The sequence below is a fragment of the Mustela nivalis genome (assembly GCF_964662115.1).
Source record: "Mustela nivalis genome assembly, chromosome: 1".
In the NCBI taxonomy this organism is placed as follows: domain Eukaryota; kingdom Metazoa; phylum Chordata; class Mammalia; order Carnivora; family Mustelidae; genus Mustela; species Mustela nivalis.
In genome coordinates this window covers 125,045,970-125,068,817 of record NC_139020.1, presented here as the reverse complement: position 1 = coordinate 125,068,817, position 22,848 = coordinate 125,045,970, and the positions used below count along the sequence as shown (strand labels likewise).

General features: G+C 43.8%; 1 long non-coding RNA gene across 1 annotated transcript; it reads right to left on the bottom strand.

The window, feature by feature from the left end:
• Positions 1-2,657: 2,657 nt before the first annotated feature.
• LOC309867351 lies at positions 2,658-22,479 on the bottom strand. Its single transcript, XR_014313124.1, has 3 exons — positions 22,072-22,479; positions 4,370-4,632; positions 2,658-2,970 (listed from the first exon to the last, which is right to left on the bottom strand). It is a non-coding gene; the product is annotated as an uncharacterized lncRNA (long non-coding RNA).
• Between the last annotated feature and the right edge of the window lie 369 nt (positions 22,480-22,848).

Here is a 22,848-nt window from a genome sequence, read left to right as displayed (position 1 = left end):
TTATAGCAAACAGCCCTGTCATCTCTGCCATGGAATCCCAGGGTACCGGGGGAGAGTGAAAGCAATCTCTGCGTCACACGTCTGCTCTGCAGCCTCCTTGAAGAAAAAGACCTATTCTTTTTAAGGAAATTATAAATAGGAGGAAAATCCTAGAGCCTTCTCTACTCTCCCATTCTTGTGCCAAATAATTAGGTCCTTCCCGTTCCTCCTTTCCGGACTGTTGAAAGCACTTGCAAATCAAAATAGTAAAAACAAAACAAAACAAAACAAAAAACAGTTAACAAAAATTAAATATTGCAAGGAGATATAGTGTGTGTGGTCGGGGGTGGGAGAGTGAATAAAATAGATCTCCTCCAACCCACGTTCTCTCCCTCGGAAAGACTGTCTAAGAGACATACCCAGTTGGGCTGCAGGCTATGATATAATTAGAACAATATTGCCCAATTGCAAAGACATGTGCCTGTTTGCATGAAATGGAAGCATCTGCTGAAATTATTTGAGGTGTCCCATCACTAATTAAAAGAGCTTTCATTTATAGAGGATGCACCATATGGATGCTGTTGATTCTTGGGTTGCTGGATGTGAATGAGCACTGGGGGAGTTGTTGGGGCAGGTGTATGGTAAAGAATATCCAGCAAAATATGATCCAGCCTTCCAAAAATTCTCCTTACAAGGTGGTGTGGGGGCGGGAGAGGTGCGTCTGGAAGTTTTAGGGAGGCACAGAAATGTGACATGTCATCCTGAATTGGACCCGGTTTATCTGTGACCGCTTATGAAATTTACCCCTGGAACCTTGCTGTGTGTGTCCCTTTTACTTGTCAAACCACTACCTTGACCTCATGGAGCCTTCCAGGTAAACAGGATCTGTTGCAGAATTTGTGGGACCCTGCACTAAATGAAAACACAGGACCCCTTACTAAAAGTTATTAAGAATTTCAAGACAGCAATAGCAGAACATGAAACCAAGTGCAGGCTCTTCTGAATATGGGGCCTGTGTGCACCTGGAAAAAGCAAGACCTGCCGGACAAATAGGGACCAAGACGTAGGGAGGTTAAAGCAGAACCGCACCAGACAATAGTCACCCTGGCTCAGTATAGCCTTTAAGGGGCTTCCACAGCCACACTACGCTCTGAGGGCCACACAGCCTGTGCTCTTGGCAGGATGGACTCAGAGGGAAGCAAGGACTCGCTGTCACATCTCTGTATTAGGCAGAGTGATAAAACCCAGATGCTGACTTTTGGCCCCAGGTGCTTTCCCCTACTTTATATCTTATCTACTCAGAAAATTGTGCTGCCTCTTGGCTCCACTTTGCATCATTCTCTGCTAGCACATACTGACTCCTGGAGTCCATGTACATCCCATTTAATACAGCAAAGTGGCCCAGGAAGTAGCCAGATCGGCACCATGAAAAACAAAGTCAGTTATCAGCTGAGCTGGAAACATGCATTCAGGAGACCCTGGCAGAGCTGATCCCTATCATTCTTTTTAGTTAGAAGGGAGGTAACGGACGATTCAAGACGGGATTTTCACCCAACTTGGGCTAGAGAGTCAACAACTGAAGCATGCGTTAAACAATTACAGAATTCTTTCTCTCAAAAAAGATACAATTATCTTTTCAAGGAAAAAGATAATTCAAGGGTCAAGGAAATAATAGTCACTGAATTCAGTCCTCTGAATCAGGGTTTTTTGTTTTGTTTTGTTTTTAAGTTCAGGGAATGGTCCCATTCCAAAATCACTTTGGCGTGCAGCAATACCTCCGTTTTAGATTTCAGCTTTTAAGACGTGGCCTTAAAGAGGCAGGAGATCTGCAGCATACACTACAGAAATGCAACACATCAAAATTTATTCTAGGTAAAGCTGTACTTGGAAAGGAAAATGCAAAATCAATTACTCAGAGTCTCAACTTAAAAAACTAGAAAAAGAGAAAAGTAGACCCAAAGTAGAGAGAGTAAAGAAAATGAGTAGAATGAAAAGTTGGTCTTTGAAAAGTTCAACAGAACCGACCAAGTCTAACTACAGAGATCAAGCCAAAATCCTAAAAGAAAGAATATCACCAATTTAGTAATGAAAGCTCTTATCACCGCTGATCCTCCATACATGAAAAGGATAACAACAGTTGGTTAGTTAGCATTCCCTGGAATACTATTCAGCAATAAATGCTTATAATGAAGTGAAAGAACATCTAGAAACATGGCCAGTTTTACTCAGAATATCAAGGGCAGAATCAGGATTCAAGTGCAGGCAGGTTGACCTCAGGGTTCTAGTGCTCCCATGTGCTACTACCCTGCCTCCCTTCCTCTGCCAGGGCAGACTGTCCGCTGGACCACTCTTCTGTCTCTTTGGTCCCTGTCCAGATTACTGATGGTGGCTTTCCAAGGCAATAGATGTGTAGAACTGTACCCTCAGTCATCCATTTACACAAAGACGGTCACAATACAATTGCAACAGAAAAGAAAATTTTACCTTTCACTGTCCGTTGTGGTTCAACATATAGAACCAATCTCCTTGGGTTGAATTCCCCTCAACAAGGACCGTTTCCCCTCAATGTAAATGTCAAAGAACAAATTGTCAAGAAGGATGTGTGGACCATTTCTTTGGGTCCCTTGGTGGGATAGAGCTTCCAATACCTCAAGGAGTTTGTAAATGACCTGGGGTAATTTGACGGGTAATATATAGGAAAAAATGAGAGCCAATATGGGAAGAGTAGCTAAAAATGCTTGTAAAGGCTGAGACAGAGTTCAGGTATGGGAATTGGGTTGGAAGGTGACTGAGCCCACAAGGAGAAAATGATATAGTCCAAAAACTTCAGTTATGATAAACAAAAAGACAAATCTGTGACTCATTCTCATCTTCCTCCTGGGTCATCTGTTTATCTGGGAGATGGTTTCTGGTTATTCTTTTAGTGGTTCTTCAGAGGATTTGTCAGAAAAGTCTACCTTGGACTTCTTCAAACTCTTGGACTCTGAAGGGCTGGAGAGAAAAGAGAAAGTACCATTTGTGTGTTCTGAGTCTGAGAAAGAAGCAAATCAAGCATCTGGGAGATCCAGATTGTGCTCAATAACCAACTACAGAGAAGAGGACAAAGAATTCTATAATATGTTTAAACACAACTTAGGAAAATGATTGTTTTATACAATGTATTTTTTACATTTCTTAATTGAAATAACTATGTTTCTGAATCAATCAAAAATACCAATATAATCAACCTCCTTGATAAAAATACCCCAGACTTATTTCAAGAAAATAAGAAGAATCTCCCTCTTTCAATTTAAATGCAGCAGGAATCAATTTCCAATTTGTCCTCAAGGAAACTTTCCCACTTGACCCATGGTATGCTCTAGGGCATCAGTGCTTCCTCAGAACTGTCCTCCTCATCAACAGATGTGTCAACTTAGGACTAGCCAGCAGCAGTATTCCCTCCCTGAGTGGCCCCCAAACCCTTCCCTCCTGCCCCTAGACACTCACTCTCTGCCTTGGAAGACAAGATCAAAGTGTCAGAGGCTAAGAGGAGATTCAGCCACAGGTGGTGTGCTAACTGATCAAGAGGTTTGTAGGGGACCCGTCAGGAAGATGGGTGGTCCTGAAGTTGAGGAGACACACACAAGAAATTGTTGTAAAAGAATTAAAGGACAAACCAACTATCAGCACTGGGGAAAGCAAAAGACAGAGGCAGATCCAAAGCGATGACCAATATCCTTCCTAAAGTATGGAAGAGGTGACTGCTCAGCCATCACAGTGACAAAATTGGGGTCAGGGGCATGACAGGCAAGCAGCTCTGTTGTCCTGTGTTTGTGTGGGGACCTCAGATAACCAGTGGGGAAACCCGTGGGAAAGAGCAAATGCCTGCCATACTCTGGATAAGATAAACGTCCTTGCAGCAGGAGTTCCATTATGCCCTTTCATGACAAAGGGAATTTTTTTAGGACAGTAGACTACCAGTGAGTCTCTGTGGTCTCCAGAATAAGGCACCATCTGCTTAGACTACACCTTGAGGTCCTCTGTGCACAGATAATCAAGGTGATATTCCATGGACTAATCAAAATTGATCACTGGCCATAGTGTTAAAGCCAGGTGACTCTGGAGGCCCCCAAATAGAACTGGACATTAATCTTTAGTTCTGGGTTTGGGGGACTCCTGTGGGATGGGGCTCATTGTTCAAGACTGATGACAGTACATGGGCAGATTTCAGTATTTAAACAAGCAGTATGGCCCTACCATAGGCACTGGTTGAATCTGCCCAGCTAACAACATTATCTATAGCAGTCTCTAAGTTTGACCCTTGTACCAGCCAGCATGGTCCCTTTACAGTACTGCCCAGCTTAGCACACTATGCCATGCCTCTCTGACTTTGCATTTGATGTCCTCTTACCTGGAATGCCCTCCCGCCATCCTGGATTGTTACTTAGAGCAGAATGTCTATCTAACTCCTGCTTTCTCTTCGCTTGAGCTAGTCCAATACCAAGTATCTAAACTGGACAAGTACACACTGCACGGAAGTGTCTTCCTTTCAGATGGCCCACTCCTTGGAGGTGATTATGCCTCTAATTCTTGTTCCTCCTTGTGGGTCCCCTTTGGAATTATGGACCCTGCTGGGCCCACAGATGGCCCTCAGTAAATGTCTCCTGCAAGGGACTAACAACAACAACAACAAAAAATGATGTTATTGGAATAGTGAGATAAATCAGAAATGAAGAAGAGAATTCCCATCTCTTGCATCCCTACCCCCCATGGAGCTACTTTTAAGCTTACTGCACTTGGTCTGTGTACCACAATAATATCTGATGAGTATTCAGCATTTATTAGCTTCCAAAAGCTTACATGGGCATGTATTTAATCTACAACAAACTTCTGAGTCATGTAATATAATTAATCCCCATTTCACAAATGGAATATCTGAGGCAAAACAAAGCAAGATGACTTGCCCACAGTGCTTCTGGAATCCAATCACTTAACCCTTTGGTTTGTCAACTCTCAGACAAATGAGGATCTCTCCAGAAGAATTTGCTTCTTGGGTTTTCTTTTCAGCTATTTTAGGATTGATCCTTCTATACCTCCCCCATCCCAAGAAGATGTTGATTTCTTCCTGGTAACATTGTAATGGGAGACAAGCCAGCACTCCATAAGATCAATTTCTGTACCAATAAAGCTTACCTAAATTTGTTCTGGATCAATGGAAGTGCTGTTCTACAAGCCCATGTGGAAAACAATACAGATTAAACCCTTTGGCTGAAAATTCCAGACCACTGCCCACATAATTTTTATCTATGTTGGTCAGGCCATACTCATTATTTTGATGACCCATTGGAAGAATCCAGCTGTTTATTGCAACTTACCAGTGCTTTGATATTAATATTAATGGACATTTTTTGGATGCACTATGGATTAACCATTGCCCTAGAAGATATGCAAATGTTCTCTTTTACCCCTCCCCAGAATCTGAAGAGGTAGTTGTAATTATTACTTCCATTTCAAAATTAAAGTAACTAAGGCACAACAACGTTTACTAGGTTATACAAGCTTCTGCAGGTAGTTGGTAATGGACCCAAAATTCAAGCTTTTACATGCTGATTCCATGTGCTAGAACCTAACTGGGTCATGTGTGTATCTTCTGCTTATGGTTTACAATTTTTCACTGGAACTGGGTGTGATGCTAGACCCTAAAATGTGATGTGTTGGAAAGCCTGCTTAGCTGAGGATCAGACAACATCCAGAAGCATGAAACAATCTTCCAAGAAAATTTCTCTTGGGGGTCCCTTAGTTCCAAGTCTGTACAGTCCTGTGATTCTCTGTATCAGTAGATAATATGGTACTTAATTTTGTCGTGTCAATTTGAACTCATGTTCTTTGGGGACAAGTATTAAAAGATAAATATACATATGGACACAGATATTAATATAGATGCAGATACTTAGAATTATTTAGCTTTATTCTGTGCCAAGCCTTGTATCATTCGCTTTGGATTCAGGATCGTATATAATGCCTCATGACAAATATTAGAACTGATGCTACATTCTCATTTTACAAATAGGGAAACTGAGATTCAGCAAAATTGAACAAATTTCCCACTGTTACCCAGTGAAGAAGTGACAGAACTTATACTCCAGAATCATCAGATTCCTAAACTAGGGCTCAGTAAAGAAGCAAGCACTCTTCGGGTTATACAATCAGTGATCACTTGCCAACTGATTTTGTCACAGGCAAACACCACAGGAATCATCAAAAACAGCGATGACACCTAGTGTTTGAGATGACCTAAGGAAGTTTTTTGCAAATAGCAGGACTACATTGTGGCCCACATTTGCCTTCTTGAATATGCTACAATTCTGTTCTTGTAAAACATCCTTCCCTACATTTCTTGTAAAGCATCCTTCCCTACATTTCTTGTAAGCCCATGTGCCCTTGAGGAATTGGTGATTACCTTGGGAAATCTAGCTGGCTGAGACTCCCTACCTTCCCCAGGTAAAGTGAGTCTTCCTCCTAGCCAGCTGCACAGCTCTGGGCATTTACACTTATGGGGCTCTCTTTGGCGTTGTGGCCATTACCTTGTCACCATAGGACCAAAGGTCCATGGCTCAAACTCCATGACTCAAACTGGAAACAGTGTTGGCAACTTTAACAAATGTGCAATGCTTGGATTTGATTTCCAGCTCTTGCACTAGCTAGCTAGATGAACTTGGGCAGGTTATATAACTCTTTGGCCTCATTTAAAAAAAAAAATCTATAAAATGGGGTTTCCAGGTGAGAATCAAATAAGACAGTGCCTGTCAAAGGCTTGGGGCATTGCCTGTCCCATAGTAAGTTCTCCATAAATGGCAACAAACGTTATATTGCCCTATTGCTCTTTGCACATCTGCTTTTTCCTCTGGTCTGATAAACCCCTCAAAGACATGACCCTTTCTTATTCATCTGTGTCTCTTCAGAGACTATCAAGGTGCTTTCACCAAGTAGATGCATAACAGATGTCTGTGGAGGGATGGATTTGTATGCCTTTCATCCTCTGGCATCTCTTAGACTCTGCCTCCTCCACTGCCCAGATCTGGAGCTGAGGGGCTACCCACTCTGGGCTTGGCAGGTGTTTCTTTGTCTGGCTCCAACTTATGAGGCACCCACTCCCAAGCTCTCTCATTCGCTCTGATTCATCACTCCCAGAGCTCCATGTTCAACATGGCTTTATGTAGCGATACAAGTGGCAGTTCAGTGGTGTGTGCAAGTTTTGCTTTCATTTTGAATCAATGGAAGTTTTAAAAAAATCTTACCTTATTCCTCAAAGGCCCATAAAGTCCTTCATGGGGCTCAAGAGAATTGTTCACTGCTAAGATTTTAAAATTGCTTCCAAGTTACTTATCATTCATTCAGGCTCATGCTATTCTTTAAAATTCTTATTGATTTTGGAAACAGTCCTTTAATTGATATCAAAAAGCAATTACATTTTCCAGGCTGTAAATCTGCTTCACTCCCAGCATTAAATTCATCATCTCTGTAAATAATTTTCTCTTATTATGCATACGTATTAAGCAAACTATAAATAGCATCATTAGTGTACCCATGGTTGCCTTAACAATCAGTGACCCCTGCATTTGATTTAGAAAAATTGATTCCTGCTGAAAATTTCCCTTAAATGAAATTGCCATCCCTCTGAATGCCTGGGCAAATGAAGGCATTAAAGAGTTGTTTCCCTCCACCTTCTCCTGGACTTCAATATAGCAGTTTTAAGTAGGGATTTACATAGATGCACCTGTTGATGAGCAGTCCTTAAAAATCACTGCTGGCACAGCATGCATGATAGTTTAAGATGGTCAAGTTTGAGTTTTTAAAAAAAAGGGACTTCTCGGCGTAACATTTCTTTCTAAACATGCAGAGGGTACATGGAGCCCTCTTCTTGAAGTTCAGCTGGGGGAGTCTGTGGGGTGGCAGAGTTTGGGGAGGCAGGAAAGCTTAGGGGTACTACAAGAGCAATCTACATCCCCTGAGCATGGTTACCTCAAGGGTCTCCAATAATATGGGAAAATTTTCATGATGTGACATCAGGAGAAGAATGCTGAATCCAGGGTGATACCTGGGGTGTGATCAAAGAAACATAAAATATGAAGCTATTTGGATAAAGACTCAAAGGAGACTTAGGAAAATTAAAATAGTTGATTTAGGGTGATTGATACATAAATTTACTTCTTCGTTTTTCTTTCCTCCTCTCTTTTTTCCTTTTCTATATTTTTATACTGTTATTTGCTTAATAAATATACAAGTGGGGAAAGTGGAAAGAAAAAAAGGAGGAAAAGAATATTTGAGTAAGAAAGATCTTACTCTTAGGTTTAGTCAAAATTGTTTACTAACCCTATGACTCCAAGGAGTTGTGGTGTGAAGAAAAGTGGTAGATTTTTGTGTTAAACTCAAGAAGGAACCAGCTCACCCCCAGTGAGCAGGCTGGGGAAGCTTCACATCCTACAGGCCTTTTGATAAGTCAAGGAGATAAAGTTTTTAAGGTGCTCAGCACTCAAGATGCACTCTGATCCTCACCTTCCTCATCTGTAAAATTAAGGATATTTTATGCTTACGCTGTCAATACTAGCTTATTTAAACCATAAGGAAAACTACTTTTCAAACTATGAAATTATGTACAAACACACTTTTATTGACCTAGATGAGATTAGATTTTGAAAGAGGAAAGCAAGGTGGTTGTCCAAGAGGACAGAACCTGTAACCTCCCCTGCCTAATGATTCCCTTTGCTTGGTTAGGCATCTGAAAAGTTTGCCAATGCATCTGACCCTATCAGGGTCAGGATACTTTTGTGGCATAAAGACTTTTCATTGTACTGCAGTTTCTCCATGGGGTAGAGAGACAAATGGATGGCCACATTTTGAGTCTTTACCCCTGTAATGAATTCTGAAAGGTAACTCTTTGTTGACTTAGAAATGAGACCCTTCATCACTGGGATGGAGACCTGAGGTATATAGGCTCCTTAAAGGCACAGGTGGAACTGGGTGAAAAGGCACCAAAACAGTTTAGCCCGAAGGAGTCCTCCTTTGGCTTTCTCTACCCTAACATGTGTATAATTGTGGTTTCAAAAGAAGAAACAAAGTAGAGAACATTTCTGTGACTTCTTAGAGTTTCTTCATGCCTCTTTCTGATCAACTCCCCCTTTCCCCCATTCACAGGGATTCACTATTCAGTTTTCATCACCATAGCTTAGCTTTGCCTATTCTTAAGCTACATAAAAATGAGATTGTGTGGTAGGTACTCTTTCGAGTCTGTCATGTTTTCCTCAATGTTTTTGAGCTTCATTCATGTTTTTGTAGTTATAAGTAGCTTATTCTTTTTTGTTTCTGAGTAGTTTTCTACCTGAATATAAATAACAGTTTGTTTCCTCATTTTCCTATTTATAATGAAGACTCACAACAAAATTCAAAATGAAGGGCAATTCTTCAACCTGATAAAGGGTATTTATAGCAAAGCTATAACATGTGCTTCCTGATTCTGACCAATTGGTCCTGTCTTAATTTGTTCAGGCTGCCATAACAAAATACCATAGGCTGGCCAGCTTAAACAACACAGTTCTGGAGGCTGTGAATCTCCACAGTCTGGATGCCAGACAGCTGTCCTATTCTTGTGTCTTTGTATGGTAGAGAGAGAGACAGAGAGAACTCTTTGGTTTCTTTTCATAAGAGAACTAATCCCATCACGAGAATTCCATCCTCATGACCTCAGGCAAACCTAATGATCTCCCAAAGGCCTCATCTCCTAAAACAATCACATTTGAGTGAGGGCTTCAACATATGAATCTGGGCAGTACACAAACATTCAGAACACCACATTCTGCCCCTGATCCCCCAAAATTCATGTCCTTCCTCCACACAAAGTATATACATCCTATCCCAACAGCCCCAAAGTCATAACTCATTCTAGCATGAACTCCAAAATCTGAGATCTTATTAAATGTCATCTAAGTCATATATGGGTTACACTTGAAGTAAAATCCATCCTGAGGTAAATTCTTCTCTGTCTGTGAATCTATAAAACTAAACAAGTTATGTGTTTCCAAAATGCAATGATGGAACAGGTATAGGATAAGCTAAACGGGAGAAATAGGAAGGAGAAAAGGGTGACAGGTCCAAGCAAATCCTAGAGTTAGCAAAGCATATTCCATGAGATCTTAAGGCTTGAGAATAATTCTCTTAGGTTTAATGCTCTGCCCTCTAGGCCCTGGGGTGACAGAAGCCCCCCTACAGCTTAGTAAGATGGCCCTATCCCTTCAGCTTCATGGGCTACTGTTCACACAGCTCTCTGTGATGACTTTGCCCCTGAGTTACTAGCCTTCCAAGCCAGAGAGGTGGCCCCACCCTTTGAAACATAGTCAGAACTAGCCCCATCCCCTGAGCCTGTGGTGGGAATGGCAGCTATGATGATCTCCCAATGACCTTTGGTGTCTTTCTTCCTTTTCCTGGAAAAACACACATGTTTACAATCTGCCTTCATTTCATTTCATTTCATTTCATTTTCCATTTCTTTTAGTTCCAGCTTGCAGTATTTCTGCAGGTAAAATCCTGTCTCTACTCCTGGCTTCTGTTGAGATGACTGATTAGGTCCTTGGTTCACACTCACACTAATCTCGTTATCGGTTAGCCACATGCTTGGTGTTCTCTTCCAAACATGCTTTCTCACTTATTTCCCCCTCCCCCCCCCCCGTATGGATAGACTGAGAATTTTCTAAATATTTAAGGTCTGGTTCCTTTATTTTTAAATCTTGTTTCTTAAATTCTTTAACCAAGATTTAGTTATCAAGCTTCCTTGTGGTTTTATTTCATCAAACATTCCTTCTTCAATTTATTTCTGTCTTCTTGTACTTCACTATAGGCAATCAGGAGAAACCAAACCTCTCCATTAATACTTTGTTTAGAAATCTCCTCAGCTAAGCCTGGGTGGCTTAGTCAGTTAAGTGTCTGACTCTTGATTTCAGCTCAGGTCTTGATCTTGGAGCCATGAGTTCAAGCCCTGCATTGAGCTCTATGTGGGGCATAGAGCCTACCTAAAACAAAATGAAAAACAAAAACAAAAACAAAAACAAAAAAACCTCCTTAGCTAAATATCCAATTTTACTGGTCACAAGTTATATCTGCCACAAACACAAGAACACAAACAGAATCCACCTGAGTTCTTTACCACTCTACAACAAGGATGGCCTTTGCTCTATTGTCTAGTAACATATTACTCATCTCTGTCTGAGCCCTCATCAGGATGGCCTTCGTTGGCCATATTTCTACCAACATTCTGTACATAATTCTTTATGTAGTCTTTTAGAAGATAGAGGCTTTCTCTACAGCTTTCTTCTTTTCTTTCTGAGCTCTCACCAGCATGCACCTCAAAACTCTCCTAGCTTCTGCCCATCAACCCAATTCCCAAGCTGCATTTCTAGGTATTTGTGATGGTAGCTCCCCAGTCCTTACTACCACTTATTGTTTTAATTGGTTTTATAACATCTGGGTTATTATAACAAAATGCTACAGACCGGGGTAGGGGAGCAGGGGCTTAAAAAACAGACATTTAGGGCGCCTGGGTGGCTCAGTGGGTTAAGCCGCTGCCTTCGGCTCAGGTCATGATCTCAGGGTCCTGGCATCGAGTCCCACATCGGGCTCTCTGCTCAGCGGGGAGCCTGCTTCCTCCTCTCTCTCTGCCTGCCTCTCTGCCTACTTGTGATCTCTGTCTGTCAAATAAATAAATAAATAAAATCTTTAAAAAAAAAAAACAGACATTTATTTCTCACAGTCTGGAGGCTGCGAAGTCCAAGGTGTCAGCCGATTTGGTTCCTGATGAGAACTTGCTTCCTGTCTTGAAAGACAGTTGCCTTCTCTCTCTGTGGCCATGTGTACATGGGAAGAGAGAGAGGACCTTGAGCAGGGCGCACACTTGCTTCCTTCCTCAGATCATCCCTTGATAGGGAAAATCTCACTCTTACCCTGCTGTCTAGCAGCTTACACTAGAGAAGACCTCTCCCCACTATACAGTCCTCAGCTCTGAGCCAGGTTTTCTCTTCAGACTTCTCCATCCCAGAATGTCTCCCCACTCTAGGAGACACAGGACAGAAGCTCTTAGTGGTTCTTCTAATGGCTCCATCTCTTAGGTGAAGGGGAGATGAAAACATTCTCCTCTTTCTCCTACAGACAGACAAGGGGACATGCCACACTACTCCAACCACTCTTGCCATAGAAATTCCCTCTTCCAACCTCTCCAGACTTCTCCTTTTTTAAAGCTGCAAGTGGGTAAAAATTATTTTTTTAATTAAGAAAAAAAAAAAAAGCTTCCAGTGGGTGATCAGCTAACTTTATCACCTTGCTTTGGAATGTGAGGTTACTTGGCACTTACCACATTGTTACTGGATCCCAGTTAAAACAGACATCAAATGATCTTCATTTTAACAAACTCATATACGTTAAGTCTTGATAAAGGTGGATGGTGGTTCACGTGTTCATCTTATCATTTCTATTGTTTTTTTTTATTTCTAATACTTCCCAATAAACATTTTTAAAAAGATGAGTGTCAAACATTTTTGACCCTTGATCATCATCGAGTGGTCAAACAAGGTCTCTCCAGGGAGCCAGTATTTTAGCAGAGAACTAAATGAAATCAAAGGTAGGAAGATTGTCACAGGCCATGGGGACAGCAAGTACAAAGGATTAAAGTTATTAATAAGTCCAGCATGTTCCAAAACAGAAAGATGGTCTCTAGGGCTGCAGTGGGGTGAGTAAAAGGCAGAATAACAGATGAGACCAGAGAGATAGGCAGGGGCCATTTCCTGCAATTCCTTGCTGACCATGACTGAACTCCAGATTTCATCCTAGGAGCAAAGGAAGATGTGAAGGGTGTTGAATAGGAACACACACTAAGTAATTCACACTTTACAAGATGCTTCTTGGCTCTAGTGTGGAGAGAGCCTCTCCTGGTGAGAATGGGCTCAGGGGACCATTTTCAGTGATCTGAGGGAGAGATGGGGTATGCCACAGACCACCTGGAAGTTATTCTTCCTTGGTTCACAAGGAGGCTACATTTCTCAGTCTGTTTTGCATTGAGAGTGGCCATTTTCTTCTTTTTCTTTTTTCTTGCCAATGAAATAGACATAGAAATGATGTGCTTCATTTCTGGGCCCAGGTGGTTAGGAAGCAGTATGTTGTCTCCTCCTTCACTTTGCCCATCTGTTCCAGGAGTGGTACCTGAAGACTTAGGGGATAGAGGGGCAGTGACATGGAAGTATCCTGGGATTCTGAAGCCTCCAGGGAGGAAAGCCTCTTGCCAGTCATAAAAACCTTTGTTAAACTCTAATATGTGGAGGAAATAGCTTTGATTATGTGAAACCACTGAAATTAAGAGGCTTATTTATTGCAGCAGTTAGTATTCATTTAACTAGCAAAGGATGTTACAGTGAGGTTGATAAAAAGTGATCAAATTTAGAATATAGGTAATTCTGAAAGTAGATGCTATTCAAGGACTGTGTACAGACTATTGTAGGCAATGTGAACATTTTGGCTCTAATCTTCCCAAGAGTCCCCCAAAGAAGATATTATCATCCCACTTTTACCACTGATGAAGTAAGGCTCAGCAAAGTTAAATAACTGATATGGGGGTCACGTAGCTAATAGGTAGCAGAGCCAGGATTAGAATTCCAGGACTGTTTATCTCTCGTGCTGCTCCACTACCCAGTATGCTAGCACTGGGGCTGCTTCCATGGAGAAAGTAAAATAAAGAGACTGATGTGTTCCTGATATGCTGGTTGCCGTTATCATTATGGAAAAGGAGGCAAGGCAGCTGGAGAAGTGAACTTCTTGTCTATGGCATTGTGGGGAAGGCTCATGCATCTCTGATGGGCATCTGCTGGGGTCTGCTTCATGCATTGAAGCCACTCAGGCTGGAAGATAATTGCCCAATCAGACAAAGGAGAGCTTAACTCAACCATTGGAGTCAAAGCTCATGATTCTGTAAGTGTGAGCAATATAGTAACACCCTATGCTAGGCTGTATTATGTGTTGATGATCACTTACTCCCTCTCTACCCAAGCCATGGTTCCCTATAGGCACAGTATATAATTCCCTACCACGCTGATTTTAGGTTTGGGCAAGAGGCTTGTTTGGCTAATGAAATGAGAGTGTGGATGTGATATAGGTCTTGTCTGAGCAAGAGTTTAACTATTCTTGGGGGATATTTGGCTCTGCCCAATTTGCTCCTACCCCCTATCCTGAGAACCAGCCTGAGAGTAGCTAACCTCTTCAGCCTGAATGTGGAGCCCAGCTCAATCCAGCACAACAGACTCCAGCCAAAACTACACCAACTGGCACTCTCATGTAAAGTCACTAAGAAATACGTGGTTGATGTTTCTAGACCCCTGATAAACTGGGGATCTTTGTTACCACAACAAATGCTAACTAATACAAACTTTCAAGTGCATAAGAAGTGCTTTCCCAAATACTATCTTCCTGAGCTAATACTTGGGTACCTCTGTGTGTTGGGGGTGGGTGAGGGGCTAGCCCAGGCTTCCTTTTCCTCATGATCAAAGGACTGAAACTGAGAGCAACCAGAGGGAGTCTAGTGTCCCTCAGAATTCCAAGTCAGGCGTCAGCATTATAAATGCATGGTCCCTGCCACACCTCCCAGCTTCCTTTTCCCACCAATCCTGGCCCACCATCTGGATGACATATGTCTGAATCTGGGGTGTGGCAGACCCCCCCAGGGGCTCCAGCTAACCAGCTAGCTTCCCATCCCCCATCCTGACACCGTGAGCCCCTTCACTCCCCGGGTGAGTCTCAGACATCCATATTCTCAAGAGGTGATAGATAAAAAGCCCCAGGAAAGGCCCTGGGTCTGTCAATCAGGAAAAACCACGTGCAGCCACACCTCTGCTCCTCATTAGCTGTGACCATAAGGCAAGTCACTTAACCTTTTATCAAAAATTGCAATAAGAATATTTGAACTTTCTTCTTTTTAGAGCTCTTGTAAGAACCAAATGAAGTAATTAATAGGTGTGAATGTGCACTGCCTGTGGCAAAGTGATGGAAAAGGGGGAGCGACTGTGTGCATCTTGGGCCATTAGAGACACCGCTGAGAAGCAGTCACCAATGTCTCTCTCTTTAAGGTCAGTGCCCCAGAGTGACTCGCTTTGCTGGTGTTTGCAGCCAGAGTGGCAGCCTTGCCAGCTCAAATGGCCTCCAGTGCCACCGCAGCCGGCCAGGGAGTGAAAGTACAGACGGGTGCCACGTCAAGGGGAGTCATTTGGAAGCCTGGAAAAGACCAACAAAAAACACCCGAAATAACAGTTCTGAAGATGCCAGACCAGCTCAGCAGGTTACAAAATCATTAACTGGAAAGACTGAAATGGATTCATCTCTCTTCCTTCATTAATCATTTCAGCTTCTTCTTTGGTTTCCGAGAAGCCCTCAGTGCAGGAGTGGCGGGAACGCATCTTGTGAAAAAGAGACGCTCTTCCTGCTGGCATGGAGATTGGGAGCCAACTTCAGCGTTCCACGGTTCAAACCCCTAATTTTCAGGTGGGGACCCTGAAGCCCTGGTCGGGGGAAAGGTCTACCCAAGGTCATACAGCCAACCAAATCTTCTCATTTCTATTTAGGGTCGTCTCCGCTGCTTTGCTGCTCAAGGTCAACACCCTGCCCTCTGGAGCACACTTCTGAGAAGGTGTGTATGTGTGCGTGTTAATATGTGTGTTTGAGTGTCTGAGTGTGCACCGGTGTGTGGTTGTATTTGTAGATGTAAGAGTGTGCTGTGGTTGTGACAGGGTGTATGTATGTGTGTGTCAGGAGGTGGGTAGAGATGAGGGTGTGCCTTAAGGGTGCAAAAGGGTGTGAATATGTGTGTTACGGGGAAAGCATGATGAATGGGGGAACAAGGGGAAACTGAGCCAGGGGCTCATGTCTTCTTCTGTGGACTGCACCACAGAGTCACTGCCTGACTCCTCTTACAATGCTCAGTATCAGCTATCGAGGTTTCTCGAATGCAATGTAACTGCCAGTAACATCGGATTTTAGTCCATGGTTTCATAGTTTTCCCATCTTCCATTCTCTCTGCAGCTACTACTTCACTAAAATAATGCACACTGCTCTGAGCTTGTGCTAGACACCACCCCTGATGCTCCAGCGAATGGACAAAGGGTGGCACCCCATGGGGAAAAAAGGAAATTGCCAAAAACCACAAAGCCCACCCCGAGTCGATCCGCACCCAGGGCCTATACAAGAAATGTAAAGTTTTGACATATTTTCAAAGTATTCTTTCTAATCTTACAAGCTTAAAATGGAAATGTTGGCAGGTCCCCGAAAATTAGTAACTTGGATATATGAAAAGTACTATGAAGCTCACTGAACACATGCTCTGGCATATTTAAGCTATTTTTTAAATTTTGGAAAGGCCAAAAGAGTTTGGCTTCTTTAAGAAAAGGGCTGTCAGAAGAAGGAAGGCAGTCTGATCCCATTCCCTGCAGGCTCCAGGGCTCAGACAGTCTTCAGCGGGTCTGAGCAGGGGCTATTCACCAGAAAAGGCAGGGCAGGGGAGTGGAGGGAGTTGGGCAGAGGGCAGTGAGCAGAGACTTCCTGTGTCAGTGACTCAGTCATCAGGTAACCGCAACCTGATTGGAAGGGAACCAGACTGTGAACCACAGCGGCTTTTCATTTTCTTTGTGCTCTGACCACAAAAGGAAAGGCAAGAAAAAGTCAATTGTCTCTTAAATGGACTTGAAGAGAGATAAGGAAGCAGGGACCCCAAGCAAAAGCTAAGCCAAAAGGATCTGGAGGCCAGAAGTTCATGGACAGGCAGGAGCTGAAAAGAGTGTTTAAAGGATTTCTGGAGGGTAAGAGGAAACCTCAGGTCAAGCAGCAATTAATGACAACTCCCACTCAGAAGCCTCCAAGCCATGCCTCACTGTTCTATTTCTTTCTAGACCCCATTGAAACCTTGAACTTATTCACCTCCTACAGAGTAAAGTTAATTAGTGCATATCATTTTTTTAAACTTGTCTTTTTATAGAAGAATCATGAATGACTAGATCATAGGACTTCATTGCAATATCCACTATTTATACCTGCAGAAGAGACACCACAGAACCCCTCCAGTTCCCCAGTGGAACTTTCCCTGTGTCACCCTTGACACGTGTCGACAGTAATGGTCCTCACGGGAGGAAAGATGTGTTAGAAATAAGACAGGTGATGGGTCATGGGTCATGCAGAATTGCCTTCAGAGCTGTAAATCCATCCCCTTCTATGTCCCTGGAAAAGGATTCAAGTATGAGTGAGCATCGTATCATAATAGAAATAACTCTGAAATTATTGTTGAGAGGTGGGCATGTGAATCATTTTTAGTTATTACAGGTGTGGCCACATATCCTTGTGCTGTGACCTCAAGCTGAAAACATGCTCTTAGAAACATGAAAGAGAAAGTCACACAAAGGAGAAAGCTTCTAGGTGTTTAGGTGTTGCTGAGATCTTGGGCTCTATGTCCCAAGGATGGAGTACAGAGCTATTTCTGGGATCCCTTCCCTATCAGCCTCAAGGATGCTCTGACACCTGCCTAAGCAGGAGGAAAACCACTTGGATTCTCCTCATTGTATAGGTATGCACACTCACAAAATGCTTCTGCTATTTGTTTAGAATATTCTTCAACTCAAAACCTCAGCAAAACACATCCCATTCATACCAACAACAGGGCAGTTGTCCTGGTACTAGGACCTTCTGAAACCTTCTTTATTTTTAGCAATTTTGAGAAGACACCTATGTCTTGTTCCCTACCCAAACAGGCATTGACTCTTTTAGGACATTTCTGACCAATGTTTTAGTTTAGTTTGCCTGTATTCTGATTTAGAAAATAAAAATTGTATGCAAAGATAGTTACTTCTTCTACTATGTTCTCTAGCTATTTTATCAGTGTTACAGAATTTACCAAACAGCATTTTATTTCTTTATTTATCTAACCTTTCTGTCTCTTGCCCAGCTGATGATCTCTTTGAAGAATGGAATCAGGTCTTACTCATATCTCTGCATACTTTTCACCAAAAGCCTTGCATATAGAAATTGATCTATGTTTGGTTTGGGATAGATGGACTGATAGATAATACATGGGCCTCCAAGTACAATATGATCTGTTTCTCAAAATATACAGATATGATCTGCTTCCTGTAATGGCGGGGGGCCTATAATTTACTAGCTAAGTCTGTACAGTCCTCCCTCTCCAATTAGAAAATCCACCGCTCTGCACCCGTGGCAGCGGGGTTGGCAGACAACAGCCTAGAAATGACCTTTACTGGGGCAAATTGTGGTTTGTCTTAGTTGTCCAACTAAGTTTCACACAACTCCAAGGAGCTGGAAGCCTGAATTAAGTCCCACGGTGCCCCCTGCTTGCTCACAGGGCTGTGGGGAGCCAGCGGAGCTCCACCTGCCTGACTACAACTTCTGTGCTGCACTGAGCCAAGTGCCCTGTGTTGCTTCCTGGGATTGACTGTGATGACATTTTCTAGGCTTAGCCATTTCCTCTCACTCCATATGCCTTTTTAGTTCTCCTGGCCAAAAAGCGTTCTCTGCGAACTACTGAGAAACTCATTTATACCAGAGAGTAAATGATTCACAAGACTCGGTGTATTACCCCTCCTCGGAATCTTTGCAGCTTCTAGGGGGTAACATCTTAAGTCAGAAACAGAATCTCAGGGGTGCCTGAGTGGCTCCGTCTGTTCAGCGTTGGAATCTTGATTTTGGCTCAGGTCACGATCTCAGGGATGTGAGATGGAGTCCTGTGTGGGGCTCTGCGATGCTTAGGGATAGAGCCTGCTTAAGATTCTCTCTCTCCCTCTCCCTGTGCCCTCCCCCATTCCCCAACCCTCACATGTGCTCTCTCTCTCTTTCTTTAAAAAAAAAAAAAAAAAACGGAATCTCAAATTGTGGCGTTGCAGGCATAAGCGTATCCTTTCCAGGGCTATTGGCTATACCACCTTCTTCCCTGGCTCAGGGCCACCATCTCCCTGCCATCCTCATTCATAGATGACTCTGGCCCAGGAGTCACGTGACTCCAGGGTCCTTATGGATGCCGTTCCAGTACTCTGACTTCTCAGTCTCTTGACCTCCTCCTCCCCAGTGACCTTCTTCCTGATTCCACATTGGTCACTTACTCCCCAAACCGCTTAAATCTTGTCATCATGATTCCTTTTCTACACAGGTCTCAATTTCCTCTCCAGTTAGCTTGATCAGCTTCTCTCCAGTGGTTTTAGAATCTCACTGGAACCTTCAGATAATTAACTCCCTTTACTCTGTGCCCATCCATTTGCTAGCTTCTCTCATTCTCCTTTTTACCAAACTTCGAGCTCATGGCCCATCACTCATAACACTTTGGTCAAGACGCTCTCTTCTTCTGCCTCTCTGGCTTTATAGCCCAACCATCTGGCAAAAAGCCCAGCTGTGAAAGCACCAGCTCTCCAGGACTCCTGAGACAGAGTGCAAGCTGCTGAGTTTTTTAAGAAAGTACCACTAGGCATGGGGCGCCTTGGTGGCTCAGTGGGCTAAGTCCTCTGCTTTCGGCTCAGGTCATGATCCCAGGGTCCTGGAATCGAGTCCCACATCGGGCTTTCTGCTCAGCAGGGAGCCTGCTTCTCTTCCTCTCTCTCTGCCTGCCTCTCTGCCTGCTTATGATCTCTGTCTGTCAAATAAATAAATAAAATCTTTGAAAGAAAGAAAGAAAGTACCACTAGGCAGATCAATTTCACCATGTATTCCTGGTAACTATTCTCAGATGGACTCCCAACACCGCCCGGCAAGCACGCTACTTTCCTCTCATCAGCTCTGAGGGAGGGATGCCCTCCTCAAACCTCTGACGCCCTCACTTCTTGCCTCACTTTTGGCTCACAACCCTACATCCTATTTCACAGGGAACATTGAGTCTGTTCCCCAGAACTCTCACCCACCACCAAGCACACAAGCCCACCCGTTCCCTCCTGTTCCCTGGCCTTTTCTCCCTCCCACCAACAAAGGCTAGTTTGTCCACATGGCTTAAGACCCATCTTCTCCTGACTTATCAGGAGAGGTAACTTATCCATAAACCCTCCTTTCTCAAGTTCTCTCTCAAATGGATTTCTCCCAAGGAAAAACACCCACTTTAAATACCCATGGTCTTGGGGTGCCTGGGGGGCTCTGTTAAGCATCTGCCTTCTGCTCAGGTCATGATCCCAGGGAACTGGTCGGGCTCCCTGCTCGGTAGAAAGCCTGTTTCTCCCTCTCTTATTCCCCGTGCTTGTGCTCCCTCTCTCTCTCCAGCTGCCTCTCTGTCAAATAAATAAATAAGTAATCTTTAAATACCCATAGTCTTTTCCACTCCAACACTGCCTTCTCTCAACCTTACATACCCCTCCAGCTACTGCCTCATCCCTCTTTACCCTTGATACCAAACCCCCGGGAAAGGTGGCTTCTTGCTTACTCCTTACACTTCTCCGTCTTCTTCAACCTACTCCCAGCTGCCTTTAGACACCATCATTCCACTGGAACAGCTCTTGCTTAAGCCCGCAGAGACCTCCATGCCCCATATTTTATGGGCACATTTGGGTCCTCGTCTCACTCACCTGACAGGTTCTCACGAGCCCCATTGGATGCTCCCTACTTCCTGATACCCACTCCATTCCCTTTGCTCTGGTTACACACCAGTGCCCCGCTCCCCGATTTCCTGCCAACATTTGTTCTGTCACCTTTGCAAGTCTCCCCTCCTTTGTTGACTCCTTCATACTGGGAATCCTCCAGACCTGATCCCAGGTCCCTTCTTCCCCACACTCCGAACTCTGGCTCCGGGTGAGCTTATCGGTCTCACGGCTTCAGACACCACCTGCATACCGATGAACTCTGAAATCTGCCTTTGGCCCTGGTCTCCGGTGCTTTCATTCCTTCACATTCTTTATTCTGCCAGACTGTCAGGTCTCTCCTTGAACAGCTTGGGCACCACCACACTCACATCTTCATCCAGCTGGTTTTAGAGACTTCTTAAACCAGTTCCCGCCATAGCATCCAGCCATTTTCCTGACTCCAAGCTCTTGGAGAGCATTCTATGACATGGTTCTTTCAATTCAACTCAGGGCTTTGTAGTGCTGTGTTTCAAATGATTAAGGCTGAGTTTGGTGTCCTGGTTAAAACCCTAGCTCTGTTATTTCCTTAGTCGATGCCTGCAAGGTGATGTTATTTGATGAGGTTATATTAGTTAACCTCTCTAAGCTTCAGTTTCCTCATCAAAAAGTGGGGGTAAGGATAGTAAGAATGTATGAGAATCGTACTAATGAATTGAATTATCATGTAGGAGGCATAGGACAGCACCTGCCATAGAGTATGCAATCAAAACAGTAACCTTTTATGATTGTATTTATATCCAGCCTTAATGATTTCATATCGGGTTCTTCTCTGTGCAGAACTTAAATATTTCTATTATTCTCAAGTCTCTAATGGGCAGACATTGATCTCTATGTATGTTTTTTACGAGAATCAAGGCCATCCACCATGTGCTTCCTCAGTAACCTCTCCATACTTCAAGGGTCACTCCACAGGGAACTATACAGTTCTCCTTCCTGCAGGCCCAGCGGGTGAACACCAACCATCTCCTCACAGAGGGAGCCCTCCCTTCTGCAGGATATCCTGGCTGCCATAAGCTCAGGCGCCTCCCTCCACCAGCGGTCCCCTCTTCTTATCCAGACTCTCCTCCTCCTCTCTCTCCCTCAGGACTGAAATGCCACACACCCCCCCCAACCTCAAGAGGCTCCCAGCCCGAAGCAAAACCAAACAAAACAAATTTAAGTCTTCTCTTCTGGCCACTAACAAGCTTCTCCACCAAAGTCTACTCAAGTTTCCCTTCCCATTCTCTTCTTAGCCCCTCACTTTCTGCCCTCTGTGTTCTCAAAAACTTCGCGTCAAAGCTTCCTGTCACCACAAGTCAATCGCGGCCCCATCCAGGGCCCTCCCACCTCTCCGCTCATCACTCTCTCCCTTAGAGCTGCCACTTCCCCGGAAGCTGCTGGTCCTCGTCCTCCTCCTACTCCGTCTCCCTTATGTTCTCCTCTCATTTAGTAGACTTACATTGGGTATGAATTTCTGTCCAGAGATGGAAGAGTTCAAGAAATACTGCATTTCTTGATTTCCGGTTAGTTAACTGGATTTCAACTCTGAGCTCTCCTCCGGCTGGGTTGGTGGGAAGTTCAGCCTCAGTTATTCTCAAGGCTCCCTCGCCTTGCCCTGAGGAGTTATGCCATGGTCCTCAGCCAGGACACAGGACTAGTACAGAGGACTAGTACAGAGGAGAACAGTCTGGTCATAGGATATTGGTTTTTTCTGGATTCCCACTGCGAACTCCACTGGCTGAGCAATTTCGGCCCCCTCAGTCCCCACCATACTTTCCCAGGGGAGGCTTCGGCAGGGCTGCCAGGCCACTCTTGTCTGGAGCACCGGCTGGGGCAGGGGAAAGGAGGCTGCTGTTCCCCTCCAGGACCACAGTACTTGCTCAGGTAACTCTGTTCAACCACCGGGAAATCCTCCTTATCCTTACCTTGCCCATTGTCTTCAGACAGCCTTGACCTCATAAACATCTAGAACCCACCTCATAAGCACAGTGCATCTGCGACCTGCCTGGGTTAGGGAAGGAAAAACAGGTGGAAAAGATGTATCGGTATCTTAAAAACACCTCCTGCCACCAAACTCATGGGTGTGCTTGTTGGGAGGTTGGGCTTTGGGGTTGTAATATTTTATTCCTTTTTTTTCCCCTCAGTGTAGCGGGTAGGATCAAATATATTCATGATGATGAAAATATGAGATTATGTTATATTTTCTTTGCTTGCAATTGCATTTTTAATGGCTCAA